Source organism: Colias croceus, chromosome 24, assembly GCF_905220415.1.
Source record: "Colias croceus chromosome 24, ilColCroc2.1".
Lineage (NCBI taxonomy): Eukaryota > Metazoa > Arthropoda > Insecta > Lepidoptera > Pieridae > Colias > Colias croceus.
Window position 1 is genome coordinate 6131717 of NC_059560.1, and position 21749 is coordinate 6153465.

Genomic DNA, 21749 nt, shown 5'->3' on the forward strand with positions numbered 1-21749 from the left:
CTGGAAGGTTAACACATCATTTCCTGAAGGAAATTATTATAGTTACACGTAATATAAAATAAAATGTAGAAGGAATATGGACCTTGAATCTATTACAGTATGGTTTAAATTGCTTTGTTGAAAATGGTCTAGTATGCTTCCTGTATAGTGTATACTTTGTATTTTATTATTAGTATGAATCATGTCTTTATTGTCCTGGGGTAACATATAGAAATCATTGCTAGATTCATACAAAAAAAATATATCAATAATATGAACGGTAGAGAATTTTCCTCTATGGTTTTCATAAGTCTACTTTCTCGGTTTCCCATGAAAAAAACTTTAAATATGACTTTAAATATTTTTCTAAAAAGAACAATTTCATGTAGCATATAAAATATTATCTGTAATAAAAATTCTTCAAAATTAACCAAACAATCAGAAATATCATATCGTAATAATGTAAATAATCCGACTTTTAAATAAAATAATATAATATAACTGAAACATTAACGCCTTGCGGGTGTAATTCGAAGATTTCTAAATTATAATTACAAATTTCCTCAAATAAACTGGATTGAAGTAAATTGGTAATTTGAGACATCCCCGACAGCCGTCCGATACGGTTAATCTTACTTCATAAATTAGTTAGATCCACGTGATATCTCAGTTAATTCGATTTTTTTAAACGAATGTAAAGCTTGAGGTTTATTTTTAACTAGCTGTGCCCCGCGGTTTTACCCGCGTTGCTCCGCTCCTGTTAGTCTTAGCGTTATGATATATTATAGCCTGTTGCCTTCATCAATAAATAGGCTATCTAACACCGAAAGAATTTTTAAAATCATACCAGTAGTTCCAGAGATTAGCGCGTTCAAACAAACAAACTCATCGGCCGTATAATATTAAAATATAGATTATTTTCATATTCCTACTACTTAAAATCTATTTTTTAAATTATACTGAGTATAATAATATGTTATGGCTTATTTTCAGAAAGTATTTTATTTGACTTGAAAATAATAAAATATGTATTTTGTAATAAAATTACGTTCTCATAGAATAAAAAATTAATATGGAGGCACAAAAGGTAATTTTTAATAAGTCTGAATTCTGATATATTTATGTTTGAATCTTGGAGCCAATGCAAATATCAAACCTTTTTTTACCGAGTTTTCCTCAAAACTTACATAAATGTACATAATATTTAATAGATAATAAATATGATGTAGGATTTCTTCCTTTTTATGTATGTTCTGAAGTATTTGAAGAAATATTCATTCAATTGCTTAAATTTATGTTATTTAAATAAGATATATTCATCTCAGACAATCAAGATGAAGAGGTTTAGCATTATCACGTTGCAGCATATTTGTGATAAGATGTCTTTCATGCGCAGTCACGTTATGGAAAAAGTATGCTAATATACACTCTATGTCCATAGAATAGAACACAGAATAAAATGGCTTCATCATCTATGATACAACTAGTCATGTACTACGGTTTTACTAGTCGTTTATTTCAGAATAAAATTTCAATTTTAATTTTTAACTCTATGGTGCGTTTATATTATTCGGCTTGGATATATTAGTATCTATTTAATAAAGTATAGTGCAATAAATCAATATTTAAGATGTTGTGTAAAGAATTTCTAGAAGAAATGGTAGCAAAAATACGCCGTTAAATTTTTACATAATAATGTATTATCCACTATCTGTCACATTGATACTCTACAGAGCATGTCATAGTGGTTGAACTCTTTTTCGTGCAGTTGGATAAAAGCATTTGGTAAACAATGTAAACTAAACAAAAAAACAGAATTTATTTTTATTCATTTATAAACTGAAGAATACTTTAAATGTAAGCTAAAAAAGATATTTGTATTCTTCAAGTACGTTACTCTTAGTTGAAAACTTGAACATTATTTATTAAATGCAAGATAGATTTCTGTAAGTAATAACTATGCAGTCTCACAACTTTGTCTTTGAAAACTTAAAGCGTGGGTTTAACGTGATATTAATATTACATCTTATTAACTTGTACAATTACTTTTGCTTCACGTTTTAACTTTATTGAGATTAAAGAAAAGTTCATGTGAAAATAGCTCTAATGGGCTTTACTTTAGAGACCATTTTCTTGTAAAATAATTAACTAAATATAGTTTTAGTCCATATTCAGGATACTGAAATAATTTTTAAACTATCAGTACTTACCTAGATTACTAGATTACTCAATTAATATGTCATATTTTTTAATATGGGCAAAAGATTGTCTTTTATACATGGAGAAAATATACCAAAATGTTTTATGAAGGACTGAAATGTGAAAGAAACACATACTACAAAATAATTTGCATTGTACTAAGAAATACTCAATGTATCATAGCGATATATAGAAAGCCAAATCATTATTTTTTTTTATAATGGGGAAGCGCTCGATCACAATCTCGCCTAATGTTGTGAGATGTGGTATAAGATGATACGCACTTCCCTAGAAGGTACCCGTTCGCTCTTCGCTTGAAGACCCCCATATTGTACTCGTCGGGGAACACAGACTCGGGAAGCATGTTCCAGTCCCTCGCGGTTCGGATAAAGAAATATGTAACTACTTAGTTATTATATTTTTTGTGTGATATCTAAATGTTATATTTGTTGCAACTCGTTTTTATTTTTTATTAACCACTGAGAGAAGCTCTTGTTTTATCATTATAATATGTTATTTTGAAAGGAAGATAAATGTTAAATAACAAGCTACATCCAACACCATCCAAACATCCATTAATATTAACTAATTAATATTCAACGGCTTACAAAATTACTCACAAACTTCCCTGGTTATCGCAGATTTAAGTTTGTAGCTAAATCAAAGCCGATATTGCCTACATTTTAAGTCTTTAAAGTTATGGGACTTGAGAATTTTTCTAATAAATTCTTCGATATTTTTGTTGAAATATTTTCCTTGATTTACAGGTTTGATCAGCATGGACGCACCATATTTTATGATATTAAATTTCTGCATGAACGATATTCCATTCTCACATATAGCTTTATTTGAAAATTAAAGTCTAAAGATAACCAATTGTAATATAATATTACTAGCTTACCGCCCGCTGCTTCGACCACTTTGTCGTAAACCTAATAAATTATATACACCTTCCTGTTGAATCACTCTCACTATTCAAAAAAACCGCATCAAAATCCTTTTCGTAGTTTTAAAAAAGTAAGCATACAAAGGGAAATAGGGACAGAAAAAGCCACGATTATAATCGTGACGTAATAATTAATTATTAAGCTAAGCTATTGCATAATTAAGCTATTGCGGGCCTTGAACGCGGGGACCGAATCCAGAAATTCCGTAACGAAAAAACCTCACGCTCCCCACTCCGACGGCACGGAGGTGTGGCTTGAAGGCATAGCGTGCAATAGCTTTACCGCGGCAGTCCCATACGGGCTTCAAAATAAACACATACACAAATTAAGCAAATTTATTCCTTTGATAGAAAAAAAAAACAAAACTGTCATATTTTTCCAACGATATTTAATAAAGGAATAAATAAAAACGCCTTCAAACACGGTATCATTTAATTAAATTATGGTCCATTGTGAAATAAAAAGCGATCGTTTTATCAATAATATTCTAGGAGGTAGCAACGTTGACAAGTGAGCATTTTAGTATAGTTGGTTCTTTGATATGCTGTTCCTCTTGCTATTTCGGTTACAGTCCGGGCTGTCTGGCTGGCCGCAGTGGTTGCGTTTAATAGTGCGCATCTTATCTGCACAGGAAAATATCCTTAATTTAAAGTCATTTTTTAACGCGTAATTTTTAATCGTTTGCCTTTAGATAGATCCATTAGACATACATTTTTTATTGCAAGACGTTTTTTTCGTTGTTTTATAGGTGCCAGACGCAATTTTTATTTCAAAATAATTAAAATATCATCGAAATAAGTGAAATTCCATCAACATGAGTCCCAGTGAAGGATAAGTAATCACTGTGTTACTTATACTATATATAATATTCATTTTACTATTTACAGTTTTATTGCAACAATCTACCATATCGCCTCCTTTTCCCAACGAACCTCAAATAGGACGTTAATGTAAACTTGATAAAAACCAAATATCATCAAGAAATTAAAGACTTTTTAACGGATTTTAAACGCGATTTATTCATTGTATTATTTTCCCAAGTCTTTAATTTCAAAATGTATAATACTCGCGTATAATTAAGCACTAGAAAATACAAATATCATCAAATTCATATTTATACCCAAAAGTGTAATAATTATGAAACCATCTATTAAAAATATTAGTTTACTAATTATTCAATATAAGTATTAAAAAAGGATAATATAATATAAATAATAAAGTTATTACTTACCTTTTAAGCGGACTCATGTTGATGTAATTTCACTTATTTCGATGACATTTTAGTTATTTTGAAATAAAAATTGCGTATGGCACCTATTTTACAACGAAAAAAACGTCTTGCAATAAAAAAATTATGTCTGATACTTACTACTCCTCTGGCGCTGAAACCCCAAAGTGGGTCTTGGCCTCTGAGACGAGAACTCTCCATCTTCCCCGGTCCTGAGCGGTCTCTTGCCAATTATTGTTGGCTCGTAGCACGCGCAGGTCCACCTCTACTCGATCGCGCCAGCGATACTTAGGTCGTCCAACCGGCCGTCGGCCCAGGGGTCGCCCCAAGTATGCCCTCTTCAGTCCTCGTTCCTCACCCATTCTTTCTACATGACCGAGCCAACGGAGCCGTTGTGCTTTTATTTCTCCAAGTATATTTGGCTCGGCCATTAGTTTTTCAAGTTCGGCATTTGTTCGGACTCTCCAGCTTCCGTCCTCTCGTCTGGTGGGACCAAAGATCTTGCGAAGAAGCCTTCTTTCGGCGACTAAAAGCTTGCGTTCTTCATTCTGGGTCAGGGTCCAGGCTTCACACCCATACATAAGTATTGGTCTTATGACCGTTTTGTATATACGTAATTTGGTGTTTTTGCTCAGAAGCCTGGACGCGAGCACCTTATGCAAAGCTGCGCCACATTTCAGGGTATTTTGGATACGGATATTAATTTCTTCCTCCCTGGAATGTGAGTCAGTTATAGTGCAACCCAGATATCGAAAACTAGCAACTCCTTTGTACGTCGTATCTCCAGCCTGTAGGTCTTGGCGTTGGGCTCGTGTATCTCTATACCGCTTCATGTGGAGATATTCCGTTTTGTTGGCATTGATTTTTAGTCCAACCTTTTCCGCTTCTTCTTTCAAGATACTCGCGGCTTCGCTCACTTCGTCGCGGGTTTCACCTAACAATGCGAGGTCATCAGCATACCCAATCACCTTATGCTTTCCATTCAGTGACACTCCCCAATCCAATGCAAGCATTTTACGCAGGATATATTCCAGTACTAAATTGAATAGCACAGGTGACAGGGCGTCACCTTGTTTTAATCCGGTGAACACCGCGAAGCCTTCTGTGAGTTCTTTACCTACCCTTACATGCATGCTACTCTCCCCAATAGCCACCTTTATTAGATCCACCAGTTTGATTGGGATACCAAGCTCCTTTAAGATAGCAAACAGGGCGCCTCTATCAATGCTATCGTATGCCTTCTCGAAGTCCACAAACAGCGCGTGCATGCTCTGAGCATATTCCCATCTCTTTTCCATTATCTGTTTGATAAGGAAAATCTGGTCGATCGTGCTTCGGTTCCGACGAAACCCACACTGATAATCGCTGAGAATTCTTTCCGCGTAAGGTTCCAGTCGATCTAGCAGTATGTACGAAAAGATCTTATACGCTGTTGGCAATAGAGCAATCCCGCGGTAGTTGCTACACTTTTTCTTGTTACCCTTCTTGTGGACTGGGCATATTATTCCCGTATTCCAATCTTTCGGCTGTATCTGTTCATCCCATATCTTTCTGAGGACTTCATATAACTTGGATTGCACCACCGCTCCACTTTGCTTCCACACTTCAGAAGGCACGCCGTCAATACCTGGTGCTTTGTTATTTTTCAGCCGCATAATTGCCTTGTGCACTTCTGCGAATGTGGGAGGGGGTACATCTTCGTAATTGTCATCCTTCTCCCTGATGATTTCCGCTTGAGGAGGTGGGCAGTTGAGTAGGCTCTGGAAGTAATCTCGCCATGCCAACTTAATATCCTCGCTGTCGGTGATGAGGTTCCCATTAACGTCCTCCAGCATTTGCGTAGTAGGTTGATAACCTTTTTTTGTGGTTTTCATTTCCTTATAAAATTTCCTCGATTCACCAGCGCGTATAAAAGTCTCCATGCTTTGTATGAGGCCATCGAGATGCTGTCTTTTGGCTCTGCGGATCGCTTTCTTTAGCTGTGAGCCGCATTCCATGTACTTTACGTTCCATTGCCTGTCCTGCTCTGCCAAGATCTTATAATGTCTTTTTTCTACCATTTTGCCTTCACACTCTTGGTTCCACCACTTCCTTCGCTTTTTTCTTTTGACTTTCCCTAAAACTTTAAATCCAATTTCTTTTGTGGTATTCTTTATTTTATCCCATACATTGTCAATGCTTTCCGTAGTATCTAAATCTTTGAATCTATTGCTTAACTCTAATTGAAATGTTTGTTTTATATCCTGTGTTTTTAAATTATCTACATCAATCCTTTCGTCTGCCTTTGGTATGTGTTTTCTTACTGATCTGATTCTAAACTTTAGTTTAATTCCTAACATGTAGTGATCACTGTCACAATCTGCTCCGCGAAAGGTTCTAACATCCTCGATGGTCCTTTTGTGACGCTCATCAATCGCTACGTGATCGATCTGGTTAATGGTGTGTCCATCCGGGGATCGCCAAGTTCCCTTATAAATGTCCTTGTGCGGAAACATAGTGCTTTTGATCACCATAGCCTTGGCTGAAGCAAAACTTATGAGTCTTAACCCATTATCGTTTGAGAATGCATGTTTGCTATGTAGTCCGATTGCGGGAACGTAAATCGTCTCTCGTCCAACTTTGGCATTAAAATCCCCAAGTACTATTTTAATATCGTAGCTCGGTAGTTGGTCGTATAGTAGTTCAAGCTGTTCGTAAAACTGATCCTTGGTTTCGTCTTCCGCTAATTCTGTTGGAGCGTATACGTTTACCAAGGATATATTAGCAAATTGACCTTTGAGGCGAAGTACTGATATTCGGTCGGATATACCATCGTAACGAATGACATTATGGATGAAATCTTTGGCGACTATGAATCCAGTACCGTGTGTATGGTGTCCAGCGTCATTACCGCTATAAAATAATATCGCGTTGTCGTCAATATTGCACTCTCCTTTGCCCGGCCATCTTACTTCTTGGAGTGCAGCCACTTTTATATTGTATCTGAGCAACTCACAATTTACCTGGTAGACGGCACCAGGCCGAAACAGAGAGCGAACATTCCAAGTAGCTAATCGTAGGTCCTTTAAACCATGCCTTAAGTCGTCGTTTTTGGGATCGGATTTTCTATTTCTCGTACTCAGTTTCGTAACATAAAGATTTTTACGTGGGAGGGGTGTTAACCCGCCGCACAACCCCCATATTGCTGGAGGACCACACCCGTCGTTGGTCAGCGAGTCCCTCGGACTTAGCCGGTAGCGTAGCTAGGCTGTACTACCGACCATCCCCCCATCCGCCACCCGGGGGACGCTCCCCTACGCCGCGAGGGCCAGCGCGAGGGATGTCTGATGGATCTATCTAAAGGCAAAAGATTAAAAATTACGCGTTAAAAAATGACTTTAAATTAAGGATATTTTCCTGTGCAGATAAGATGCGCACTAATAAACGCAACCACTGCGGCCAGCCAGACAGCCCGGACTCTAACCGAAATAGCAAGAGAAACAGTATATCAAAAACCCAACTATACTAAAATGACTTTTTTTTTAACGTTGCTAGCTCCCGTACTAAAAAAAGGCAAACAATTTTGTAAATATCTTCAAAAACAAAAGCAATTACGGTTCGGAATCTCTCTAGAGATTTTATTACAGGATCCTATTGTAATGACTACAGTTTTTGTTTGAGAGCTTCCAAATTGTTTAATAGATTACATTAGATGTATTGATGACTTCAAAAAAAACTCTTCTGCTTTGTTATGTAAATAATATTATAGACTTACTAGGTCTCCGCCCGCGGCTTCGCCCGCGCAGTCAAAGAAAAACCCGTATAGTTCCTGTTCCCGTGGTATTTTCGGGATTACGTCATTTTCCCGGGATAAAAAGCAGCCTATGTCCTTTCTCGGGTATCAAAATATCTCCATACCAAATTTCATGCAAATTGGTTCAGTAGTAAAGGCGTGATTAAGTAACAGACAGACAGACAGAGTTACTTTCGCATTTATAATATTAGTATGGTTATAGACTTATAATTTAGAAGAGTTTATTTCATAACTAGGTTTTTGCCCGCGGCTACGCCCACGCAAAGAAAAACCCGCATAGTTCCTGTTCCCGTGGTATTTCCGGGATTACGTCATTTTCCCGGGATAAAAAGCAGCCTATGCCTTTCTCGGGTATAAAAATATCTCCATACCAAATTTCATGAAAATGGCTTCAGTAGTTTAAACGTGATTGAGTAACAGACAGACAGAGTTACTTTCGCATTTGTAATATTAGTATGGATTATTTTTACGAGATAATCCCAATACTAATTGAAAAATTCCTTTGAATATGGGACTTCATAATCATTTATTATTTTGTTATCAACGCGTCAATAAATTCGAACTTATTTGTACAAAATAGATAATTACTGATATAAAAAACGTATAATGTTTAATCATACAATTGTAGAAAATGCACTTGTACATTATATTATTTTTTAATATGTAGAATCAAGTCGAAGAAGTTTTCGTTTAAATTGTGACAGCCCTATTGCAACCAATTTTGAATAAATCTTGCATGCGATGCAATAGGGCTGTCACATCGCGCATTTTACTATACCTCCTCGATTCAGAACGATAAAATAACTTAAATTGACTTGCAATAACATGTCTAAAGTATTTCTTCAGAGTCGTTTCTTCTAGAAATAGGTAGGTACTTCATATGCGGCTTCAAGAATGATTATTATTAGTTAGTTCTGTAGGAATTAGATTTTGCAATATCTTGATTTAATGGGCGTACATTAGATAATTACATTGATAGTGATATTGATGATTTAATTTGTAATTTCAAAAATAAAATTGCACGCCATTTACAATGGAAGTATCTATACTAATATTATAAAGGTGAAGAGTTTGTTTGTATGTTTGTTTGTTTGAACGCGCTAATCTCAGGATCCGAGACGGTCCGATATAAAAAAATATTTTAGTGTTAGATACCCCATTCATCGAGGAAGGCTATAGGCTATTTTATAATCATGCTAAGGCTAGCAGGAGCGAAGCCACGCAGGTGAAACCGCGGAGCGCAGCTAGTGTAATATAAATATTGTATATTAACATCTCTATAATATGACCATATACGAGTAAATAAACAGATTTGATTTGATTTGATTTATATCTCTGACCACTTAACATCAGGTGGTCCATTCCTGGTGGCGGAAGAATTCCAACCAATACCCGCGGCCCCATCATTAAAGCGGCTTGACGGAACACAGTGCGGTTTTAGTCGGTAAGAATCCGACATAACCCACGGCTCCTTCCCCGGGGGCCGTGGGTATCTTTGGAAGACTTCCTCAATTAAAAAAAAAAAGATAGGTGGTCCTTTCCTTTGCTTGCTCTGACCAAAAGATATAATAAGTTAAACAAAATAGTATAAAGGCTTATTATGTAACTGCTACTTGCATAATAGAAGATCTTCAATGCAACGTCTATTCACGGCGAGACTAGGTCTATTCTGAACTAAATCACACCTAGATAGTTACGGATACACTAAGTCTATTCAGTTTGACCCTATTGTAGTTTGACCTTTATTAATAATCATGCTTAGTGAATATATTTTCATGTAAAGAGTGGGTAAGATTTTTTGAAGTGAAACTTCTTTATCGGGGTTGGAAAAAAATTTAGTGTAACATTTTTTCGTGACGCGTGACATTTTTCCGTTACGCGCCATTTTTTCTTATCCCTACCACGCGTGATGCAACGTATCGGCTAGGTTGCCAGGCAAAATTTGACCGCAAGCATTTTAATTATTTATTTTTAAAGTTTCATTAATATTAGAGTGGCCGTTTTATAAAAGAAACAATTAAAAGAAGAGGTGACATAGGTAACCTTTTAATTATAAATCCAAAGACAATTGACTTTAACTTCATAATCGCATTCGAAATAAAAATGAAACAAGTTGAGAACTGTAAATAACTTTTGGATTAATTTAAACTTAAGAGACAAATTAATCAAAGTTCTGCGAATGATGTTAATTTATCAATTTGTTTTGAAGTATTCTTTCTCGGCCCTTCGTTAGGGAACTCAATTACTTTATCTCGAAAAGAAAATACTGAAAGAAGTGGAAATAAATGTGGGTATATTAAGGAGCTGTTTTTAAGATTTTATTCGAAACAAAATATTGTTTTTGCGTATTATTTATAAGTAAGTTTTAAGTTCATATTCATAAGATGAAGATACTATTCCATTTTTTCTATTGCTTATATTGTCTATGAGGCATAGTGGTTGCTATTAAGCTATAGGAGCATTACGACCTCAATGTTCTAAGTTCAATTAATGGCCGGAATAAATAAAAAGCAATGGTCTGTATTGAAAAGTAGGTAGGTAGGTCGTGATAATCTTTGTAGGTATTAAGTCATAATTCGCTTATCTGAAGAAGCCACAAAAACAAAACAACTTTATTAATAATTTTTAGAATTCCCTGTGAACCTTGAATATTGAAATCTGAATAACGAACTTTGTTAAAACGAGCTTCTTAAAATTATGCAACCTGAACTCTAATCTTGGAAGCTTTTTCTGCGGAAGTTGAGATATTCTAATCATAAAAATAAGCAGCCTAGATTTCAATGAATATAACCTAGTTTATTATATTGTAGTATAGAAGATAATTTCACAGCTAGAAAGCCATATTATATTATCAACTAGTGGTCCGCCCCGGCTTCGCTCGTGGTACTTATTTCGCAATAAAAGGTAGCCTATGTCCTTTCTCGGGTATCAAAATATCTCCATAGCAAATTTCATGCAAATTGGTTTAGTAGTTTAAGTTTGAGTAACAGACAGACAGACAGAGTTACTTTCGCATTTATAATATTAGTATGGATAGTGAATAGTGTACTTAGGTGATATGTTTTAGTTTTAAATCCGGGTACAATAATTACAATTACACATGTTTTTGTTCACTTTTTCGTTATCTTATTCTTGTGAGAAAGTATCCTAGAATTTTTTGGCCCCTATTTCAAACTTTTGTATTCACTTGTCGCTTGTAAGAAATCGCTTCAAGTGACAGAGCCACAATATAAACAACGTAGTAGTATAAAACGTAACCGCTTCCTGTTGTCTGATCTGTATGCTTACACTTATAGTAGGATCTCCGCTCCTGTTGGTCTGAGCGTGATGACACATAGCCTTCCTCGATAAATGCGCTATCTAACACCAAAAGAATTTTTCAAATCGGACCACTCTTCAGCTTTATAATATTAATAGATTCATTCAAATCACAATGAAATATACATATATCACAGGAAAAATCAAATAACAGCACCACTCAACCAGAACTCAGATATTATATCGCATATCCGATGATGTACTGACAGATCTAATTCTTCCTTTGAACCTAACTGAAATAAAGCTGAGCTGTTATTTTTACATACATTTGAAGCGCGGTATGGATTCAAGTCATTAGGGGCCCGGTAGATACCTATTGCAGTAATTCGTCCTTTTGACCGTTATCATATTTTTTGTTTTATGTGTAGTTTTATTTCAGTTACAAAGAGTAATAAAAGTTCAGTATGTTAATCGATATAATATTATGTTCTCATCACTCATATAACACATGAACCAAACAAGCATCGCAAAGGGCTTTCTTTCTTCATTGCGCGTCGAGGTCGAATACCGTGTCAGACACTATAAATGTTTCTCTACATGGTTTCTGTTCCACACCGCAATATTATGAGCTTAATCATTGGATCTGAAAAAATCAAAAACAGAATAAAAAAATTACGAATTTCTGTAGGTGGATCTTTTATTATGGCCGGATATATATGGACGTGTCAAAATTTATTCATCCAATTAATGAGCGTTAAACTCTGAATGTAACATAATATACATACAGGGCCCCAAAACCCTCTCATTCGGCTCTGCGCAGTCAGCGAGAGCACTCGCATTTGCGGTTAGCAAAATCGATCGGACCCTTTTCATTTCTACCTACATAAATAATGTAACATTCGAACGCGTCTATTATGCTCTTTACTTCTCTTTGTGAAACGAGAAATAAGCTTTAGCGCGTTTATTTATAGGCTCTATTTGGTAATTAAACATGTGTGTTACGTGGGTTTTGCTATCATGATTGGCCTATTTTTTTCTGAAAGGCCTATGAGAGTTTACTCCATACTTTTCGACACTGAAGAAGTTGGGATATCAGCGAGCGTAAATAAATAAATAAATATTTTTACACTGTTTTAGAACCATTTTATTTAAAATTGTATGTAGTCTATGTAATGTATAACTCTTATACACGCTGCAGTGCATCAAGAGATTCGACTTAAAAAGGCTCATCCAATATTGATCGTTACACAAAAAAATCTATGTAGGAGTACGCTTTTATTACCAAACTAGCTTCCGCCCGCGACTCCGTCCGCGTGGATGTCGGTCTTCGCGTGGATGGTTTATTTCTTCATTTTGAGTAACTCTGACAAAAACATCTTATAAATATATTCTATTAGACCCAAATACGGCTAGGTCTGTAATAATACACAACGTGTGTTCGCGGTTCTACAGAACAACGTATAGACGTTATTTATAGGCTCTATCCATAGGGATAAAACTGAAAAATTAAGATTAATTTTTTTCTACGTATTTTTTTCAGAATAAAAAGTATCCTATTTTACGCCCAGGATAATAAGGTATAATTATACCAAGTTTCATCGAAATCGAAACGTTAGTTTTCACGTGATGTCTTCACATATAGACAGACAGATAGACAAACATTTTTTTAATCACATATTTGGGTTTGAAATCGATTCAGTAACACCCCCTGCTATTTATTTTTTCAATATTTTTAATGTACAGAATTGACCCTTCTACAGATTTATTATAATGTGTATAGATATAGATCAACAGCCCCGATAGACGTTGTCCTGTTATGTTTTCTCAAAGTATAAAAAAGTAATATGGTTTCATATTATATAATCTACGTACATTTATAGTTATAAGGAACGAAAATAGACTACGGCTAAACATTTTTACAGCTTGTTTCATAAATATAACAAACAAATAGTTTGGCATAGTGTTGGAGCAAGGTGCCAAGGTGGTTTGGCAGATGGCAGTGAGTGCTTGATAGCATGTAATATGTAATGTATTCTTATCAGATTATTTTTTTGAATGATTGATTAAAAAATATAAAAGGTTGGTTTGATGCACTTGTGGATTGTGTTGATGACACAGGCCACTTATTTTTTAATAAATAAGATTGGAATATGTTTTATGAATTGTTAAGTTTTTTTTTTCTATTTTCGCAAGGATTAAAAAAAGATCAGTCTTGATTTAACAATTATTTCGAAAAAAAGCACGCACTTGCTTTGGAGTCTGAAATATGATCTACATTTTAAGAGCTACGAACGTCTACGTTACAGTCAAACATAATTTAAATCAATTAATTAATTATATCTCTTCATCAACGTCTTCCCTTTAAAACCGCATCAGAAAGTGCTTATTCGTTTAAGCTACCATATTTTTTAAATTCTTTCTCTAAAAATAAATTGTTTGTCGAAGAATGTAGATCAGAAACACTTAAATTCTTTCAACCGTTTCTAATAAAAATGAAATCGCTTCAACAGTTTTGAAGGTAAAGCCGAGTCAAATATAAACTAATAATACAATACTTTTTCATGTTTTAAACGCAGCTAGCGTATTTCATATATATTAGCAGATGAAATGATCCTCTCAAATTGTTTTATAGGGCCTAATAAAAATAAAAATGCGCGGAATGTAGCAGCGATACGTCAATGGAAGATTTAGTTTTGAATGTTACAAGCCTATTAGACCGGGAGATATTGACACAAAATTTCGAGTCATTTGTAAAAAAATCTGCAAAAATTTTTTTTTTCGCCAAACTTTTTCGGTATGGTGACCATTTGGAATCGTCCGAAAAGTATGGCATAGCGATTTTCGTAAATGGCTGCACGACGATGGTTACCTGTGCAAAAGTTAGCCTGGTACAAATGGTTGAATTGTTTTTTTTAAATCAACACATTTGCGTCGGTATGGCGGGCTGTAAGTCACACCGGAAAAGTATGGCATGACACTACCGCCTACTTCTTTTTTATGGGCTATCGGTAAATTCTAAAATTTTTGTGTTACAAATCGCTATTTTTCCGACGAGTTCGACTAACGCCCACGCGACTAAGCCGCCGGTACCAGCGTTCACACCATCATTTTTCTTTTTGTCATTGAGTACTAAGACCCCTGTAGAACCGCCATCCTGTTACAAATGACTCGAAATTTTGTGTCAATATCTCCCGGTCTATATTATGTACATTGATATTTAACGTGATAGTATCTATACTAATATTATAAATACCTATAATAAAAAGTATCTGTGTACCAACTTAGTGTATTTATTGTTGTGTCTATGTCTGATCGAGTCCAGCTTAAAAACTACTGAACAGGAAACATAAGGAATTTAGTATAATTCTTTTAATGTTTTACTATTACTGTTACTATTAGCACTCGTCCAAATAAGAACATGCGTATACTAATATTATAAATGCGAAAGTAACTCTGTCTGTCTGTTACTCAATCACGCCTAAACTACTGAACCAATTTTCATGAAATTTGCTATGCAGATATTTTGATACCCGAGAAAGGACATAGGCTACTTTTTATCCCGGGAAAATGACGCAATCCCGGAAATCCCACGGGAACGGGAACTATGCGTTTTTTTCTAAGACTGCGCGGGCGAAGCCACGGGCAGAAACCTAGTCTAAAACAAAAAGAATCGTATTCTAAGAACTTTTCAATGAACTCATTCAACTAGAGTTGAATGCAATTTGCTTTCCTAAATAGTAAACAACTATTTGTAAAGCGTAATGAAAAGAGCTTTTTAACCGACTTCAAAAAAAAGGAGGAGGTTATCAATTCGGCCGGTATATTTTTTTTTTTTTTTTTTTATGTATGTACACCGTTACTCCGAGGTTTCTGAACCGATTTACGTGATTCTTTTTTTGTTCGATGCGGGATGGTGTCGAATTGGTCCCATAAAAATTTTATTCGGATAGGCCCAGTAGTTTTTATTTTATGAGCATTTTTGTCTGTAGGTATTTGTAAATTTTGCAAGTGCAAGTTTGAAGTCGGTTGTTTTTAACGCAGTTATCACTTGTTATTATCTTTTAAAATAAACCGAATATAGTCATTATGCTATAATTAAGAATTTTATGCCTTCAACTAACTAGGTAGGTTTTAAGCTATTTTTGAACCCCCAAGTGATAAAGGTCAGGTGTTACGATGAAGGACGCTGGTTCGAATCCCGCCGAAAGTACCAAAATTTTCCTATTCTTTAAAAATAATGAAAATTAATTGAATTAAAGTTGGCAGTGATATATTGAACTACATGTCTATATAATAAAAAGGAATCGCTAAAACAACGGCAGAACCGTATTGGTTAATTCTTTTTTTTATATTCTTTAAAGTATGACAATGGTTCTTAGGGAGAGAAAACGTAAACATGTACCACGGGCGAAGCCGGGGCGGACCGCTAGTTTCTTATACACCTTTCCGTATGACTCAAAGGTTCAAATATCATGTAAATTTATATAAACTGGAAATTCCAACATAGGCAAGTTTGCTATTAAGTTTTGTTAAACTTTGGGTTAAAATAGAAAACGCTGCTCAATTCATACGAACACAAAGAAAATACGATTTCCAATATTCTGCTATAGTTGTTGAATTTGAAATACTTGATTGTGAAAAAGGAACATTCAACAATCTGTGTTCAATGTCCAGTAAAAATATATAGTAGACTAGCTTTCCGCCCGCGGCTTCGCCCGCGTTTTCAGAGAAAACCCCGCATAGTTCCCTTTCCCCTGGGATTTCCGGGATAAAACCTATCCTATCTCTCAAGTTGGATCGAACTGCACATGGTGTGCGAATTTTGATTATAATCGGTTAAGTGGTTTAGGAGTCCATTGAGGACAAACATTGTGACACGAGATTTATATATATATTAGATATGAAGTGGGTATGGGGCCGATGCAATTTACGTAATGTTTTACTGATGGACTCTCTTTAGAGTAAATAACTAACAAAAAATGCAACATGATGATTCAAAAGTACTCTTCAAGTTGAATAATATTTATGTTGTCTAAGGAGAGAGTCACACAACAGTGATCTTTCAGACCAATTTATAATCTAGATAGGTTATAAATTAATGTACGCGGTAACTAAGCTAGGTATTTTTCAACATATGTATATCCTGTAATCATCTTATATTCATACATAGGTCGTTAACTCATATGATAGTATACTTACGTGGTCTCTCTAAACATCACAATGTACAGTTTTTTCCTTATAATGCGGATTTGTCGTACGTATGATTCATGACTAGCACACGTGCAGTGGAATACCTGAAGACAGTACCTATTTATAATACGAAGGTCCAGTCCACTAACAGGCTATCCAAGTATTGATAAATATTAGAAATAAGGTGCGTCCATAATAGACATGAATGAAACAAAACCTTCTGCCCGCTGTTTTTGTAATTAGGTTAATCAACGCTATTTTCAATAAGATGATAAAGCCGGCTACTCACGTTTCTGTAGCAGGGGCAATATTGGAATTAAATCCATAATTGGCTTCTTAATTGTAATGTGTAAATTGGACTCTTAATTGCTCCGACTGCCGTGCAACCCGTATTGCCCCTGCGGCAAGTGTGTGAGTAGCATGCTTTAAATAATAAATAGATAATATGCTATATTGATGATAGGGATTGGCGTAGTTTGAATTCTTGTCTTTGGCTATATGAGAGAATAAACAAAAAAAATTGCCTACTATTTTGTACCTTCCTTACCTACTTCTCGTAAATGACTGACTGACTCGCAAAATTTTTGTAGTAAAGTTTAGAAATGTTTACATCTTTTACTAGCTGCGCTACGCGCGGTTTCATCCGCGTGGCTCCACTCCATATATAGCCTAGGCTTCCTCGATGAATGGGCTATCTAACTTATCTTATATTTTCTATGCTTAAATCTTTAAAATTACGCAACGGATTTTGATGCGGTTTTTTAATATAAAGAGTGATTCAATAGGAAGATTTTAGTATATTATAATTTATTAGGTTTGTGACAAAGCGGGTGAAGCCTTGGGCGGTAAGTTACTAATAAAATACTAGTAAATACTAAATAATCTACAAGTACGATATAGCATAGATCCGACCAAATGATGTAGAGTAACATACATCTACCTCACCATATAAATTATTATCATTCGTATAATATTCACTGTATTAAATCCGTCTTAAAAGTTCACTCTATATTTATATTAGCGACTGTTTTTAAAACTTCTTCATTTTAAAGCCTAGTCACAATCAATACTGATGTTGTAAAACTGAAGAGTTTGTTTGTATGTTTGCTTGATAAACTCGCTATTATTAGCCCCCACGGCCATTTTTTGTCCGTTTTGCAAATTTATTCCACTGATAAATAGTCCATTTATCGAGAAAAATTAAAATTAAGATGAAGATGAAGATGAGGATGAGGATTAGGATGAGAATGAGGATGAAGATGAGGATGAGTATGAGGATGAAAATGAAAATGAAAATTTTATTTGTCAGAAGGGAGGCGAAGAATGCATAGAGCCTGTATAACATCACGATTATACCAATAGGAGCGAGCGGAGCAATGCGGGTAAAACCACGGAACATATATGTCCAGCTTTCAATGCTCCATACAAATCGCTTACTAAGACTATCTATACAGTCGTAAAACTATAGAATAATGTGATTCATACATTCGTACTGAATTCATGAATTGGCTCGCGCATGCGTGAAAACCGCGCGCTTTCAGTTCGTGGAAGAGTATCGTTAGAATTGGCCGCGTCGAAAGTAATTTTACAAAGTTCATCGTAAGTTTTAAACTGTTCTCAAAGTGTTGTGAAGTGTTGTGTTGTGGCGTGGAATATTGGTAAGGTGTTGTGTATGTTGTTGTTTTATTATTGTTGTTGTTTAAAATTAGATTTAAGTGTTGGTGAATAGAGTGAAACGATTATCTGCTTCGTGTTTTTTATAATGCATAATTTTTATAGTTTTTAAACTTTTACGATGGTTAAATTAATATTTTATCTTCCCCTGGAACTTTGTTTTTATAAATGTATTGATATAAGAATAAAATTTCGGGGTTTTATTGTAAACCACGGTAGATAAAAATTCTAAAGCTCTACATCGAAGTTTTAATACAAAAATGTTTTTTAACATTTAAATCCGAATTTATACTGAACATTAAATTCCTGAAATTATATTATTTTTATATTATTAAATTATATTTTCTATAAAATATTAATTTTTATGCAACAAGACAATAACTTATGTATTAAAAAATAAACGTTTAATAAGTACAAGGAGTGAGATATATAGAAGAAAGCTAAATTACGTGTAATATTAAAATAACGTAAGGTTTTAAGACACGGCTATTTGCAATTCTAAGAAACCATAATATTAGTAAATCTCAAATCGTTTCCCGGAAGAGAAGCAACATATTGAAATATCTCCTCATGATACTATAAAGTTAAGCACATGCGCGATTATTAAATTCAAAGGTCATAAAGTTCAAAGGTCATAAAAATTCAGTTTATCAACGATGGGCTCTGGCAAATTCTAGTGTAGTTTTAGAAACATCATCACCTTAATATAGCGACAAGCTACTGGTCTTGGCTATATCCAGTTTAAAAAAATAAAATATAGCCTACTAGCTGCGCCCCGTGGTTTTACCCGCGTTGCTCTGCTCCTATTGTTCTTAGCGTGATGATATATAGCCGATAGCCTTCCTCGATAAGTAGGCTATCTAATACCGAAAGAATTTTTCAAATCGATAGCGCGTTCAAACAAACCAACTCTTCAGCTTTATAATATTAGTATAGAAGACACTCTTAAATAACGTGGCTGTCTATTGGCATTTTTTTTAAAATCAATTCAGTAGATCCAGAAATTACAAATTTCAACAAAAATATAGGTAAGTGATTTAATGAGCCACGGTCATCAGTAATGGTCCATTTATTATAAATAACGTTAGATACAAAAGAACTGTTAACGTGTTTTTATTGCAACCCCACGATAGAGCAGTCGAGTCACTTGATGGTAGGTGGTCGCCGCCCATGACAGTTCACAGAATTAGGAACACTGCGAACGTGTTACCGGCTTTACAATCGAAGTAGTATTTTAAGGTAGGCTTTCTGCTTGAAGGTTCCGAAATCATTGTTTGGGGAACACGGAAGTTCACGATCACGATCTCGTAGGAAATAGTCTTAACTTGAAGCTGTTTATGTTGATGTATGAAGACATAGGATTTGGAAGTTCTATGCAGATAGAACTCAGACTTTGGTAAATCCTCTTAAAATGTATGATGGCATTAAAGCCAAGGAGGCTGTGGCGAAATATAGAGGCTGCTAGTTTTGAATACCTATTGAGAAGGTTTATAATATGTACCTGGTCGATTTTACTATGCAATTGTTAATATAATACTAGTTTTGGACATTTTAGAAATAAAAGGATTCAAAGTAAAAGAGCAAGATATATACTTTCTTTAAGAAACTTTTATTGACGTAATCTTAAATAGGCTTCATAATAAAGTCCCCGTAGATTTGACTTTTGTCAAAAATACAACCAGAATCGAAGTCACCAAGCGCAAAATTCAACATTGTCAAAAACGTATTGAGGTTAGGGAAAAAAATTTAAAAGTCCGTCAAAAAGTTAATGGTTGCGAAAGAAAGATTCCCCATGGGCATAAAAACGTGGGCTATAACAATTTAGTGTCTTTGAAGAAAAATGATAAAGATAAAAGGCAAGTTCACTACCAGTTAAACAGAATTTTGTGGTCGGATTTTTATTGAGCTGAAGTGTTTGGAAGTCTATATCCTAAGATGTTTTTGTTTGAAAATAATGGGGTTTGCTTCTTGAATTATTTAGCCACTAGCTTTCGCCCGAGACTCCGTCCGCGCGGATGTCCGTCTTCGCGTGGATGGTTTATTTCTCCATTCTGAGTAACTCTGACAATGACATCTTATAAAAAAAAAGAATCCACTGCGGGTAACGCAGCGTGTGTTCGCGGTTCCACAGAACAACGTCTATGGATAAAACTGAAAAATTAAGATTTTTTTTCCCACGTATTTTTCCAGGATAAAAAGGATCCTATTTTACGCCCAGGATAATAAGGTATAATTATACCAAGTTTCATCGAAATCGAACCGTTAGTTTTCACGTGATATCAGCATATAGAGACAGACAGACAGACAAACAGATATTTGGGTTTGGTATCGATCCAGTAACACCCTGCTATTTATTTTTTCAATATTTCCAATGTACAGAATTGATCCTTCTACAGATTTATTATATGTATAGATTTGTTGAGGTACACTCAGGTTGGCTACTAGAAAAATATTATCCCATATTACTCATTACAGTTAGTGCCTTTCAACTTCTGTTAAACAGTTTTGCAGTCAATGAAATATTAAAAAAATGTTAATAAAAAATAATAATCTACATCTACAATCTACATGCAGACACCCATATATTTTCTCGTTATAATTTTAGCGAAGAGCCTGGTTATAATACATTTTCCGTTGACTTTAATTTTACTTTTTTGTATCTTTTTAGAGACGACAAATTACTTCCTATCTCATACCGGAGAACTTTACGTTATTAATTATTCACTTCCAACTTCAGCCGAGAAGCTAAGGAAAAACGTACTCATATAAAAAATGTATCTTCTGTAAGGCAATATTATCATATTAAAATATAGGAAATATTTGCATTATCGCATACCACTAACATACTTTTTTTTTTTTGCTTTTTTTCAAATTGTAACATAGGTAAGTATTTTTTTACAATTTTATTATTAACTAGCGGTCCGCCCCGGCTTCGCCCGTGGTACATTTTTACGTTTTCTCTTCATACGAACCATCCTCGTACTTCAAGAAATGTAATAAAAAAAGAATTAACCAAATCGGTTCAGTTGTTCTCGAGTTATGCGCTTACCAACACATTTTGCGATTCATTTTTATATTATAGATAGAGAAATTTTAAAGTATAAACTAAACAAATTATTTATTACCTTTATAATATTTTATAACACGGTGAATATAACATCATCTATCTAATTCTGTCATGTTATACATAAACAATTTGAAACTTCCGTATAATCTTTCCAAATTCTCTGTATTTTATACCTCGTATTTTGTATTTTGTAATGCAAATGAGCTTGACGTATCTTGCAATATACTTGCATTTTTGGATACATTAATATGCATATGGAATTCATTGTCTGTATAATGTATGCTAAACAGACAACTCGAAAGATAGAACAAATAGTATGGTCCTTAGGTGTACCTGGAAAATCTTCTGTAACAATGTAATACAATCTTAAAAGATGTATGTAATATGTATGCATTATGTTTGTATCTATGTATG

General features: G+C 34.6%; 1 protein-coding gene across 1 annotated transcript in view; it reads left to right on the forward strand.

Moving 5' to 3' along the window:
- The first annotated feature begins 18143 nt into the window (after window positions 1-18143).
- LOC123702669 (octopamine receptor Oamb) overlaps window positions 18144-21749 on the forward strand; it is a 113267-nt gene continuing 109661 nt past the window's right edge. Inside the window, exon 1 of the mRNA XM_045650431.1 lies at window positions 18144-18252. The gene's annotated coding sequence lies outside the window, so the exon portion shown is untranslated. The remainder of the gene's footprint in view (window positions 18253-21749) is intronic.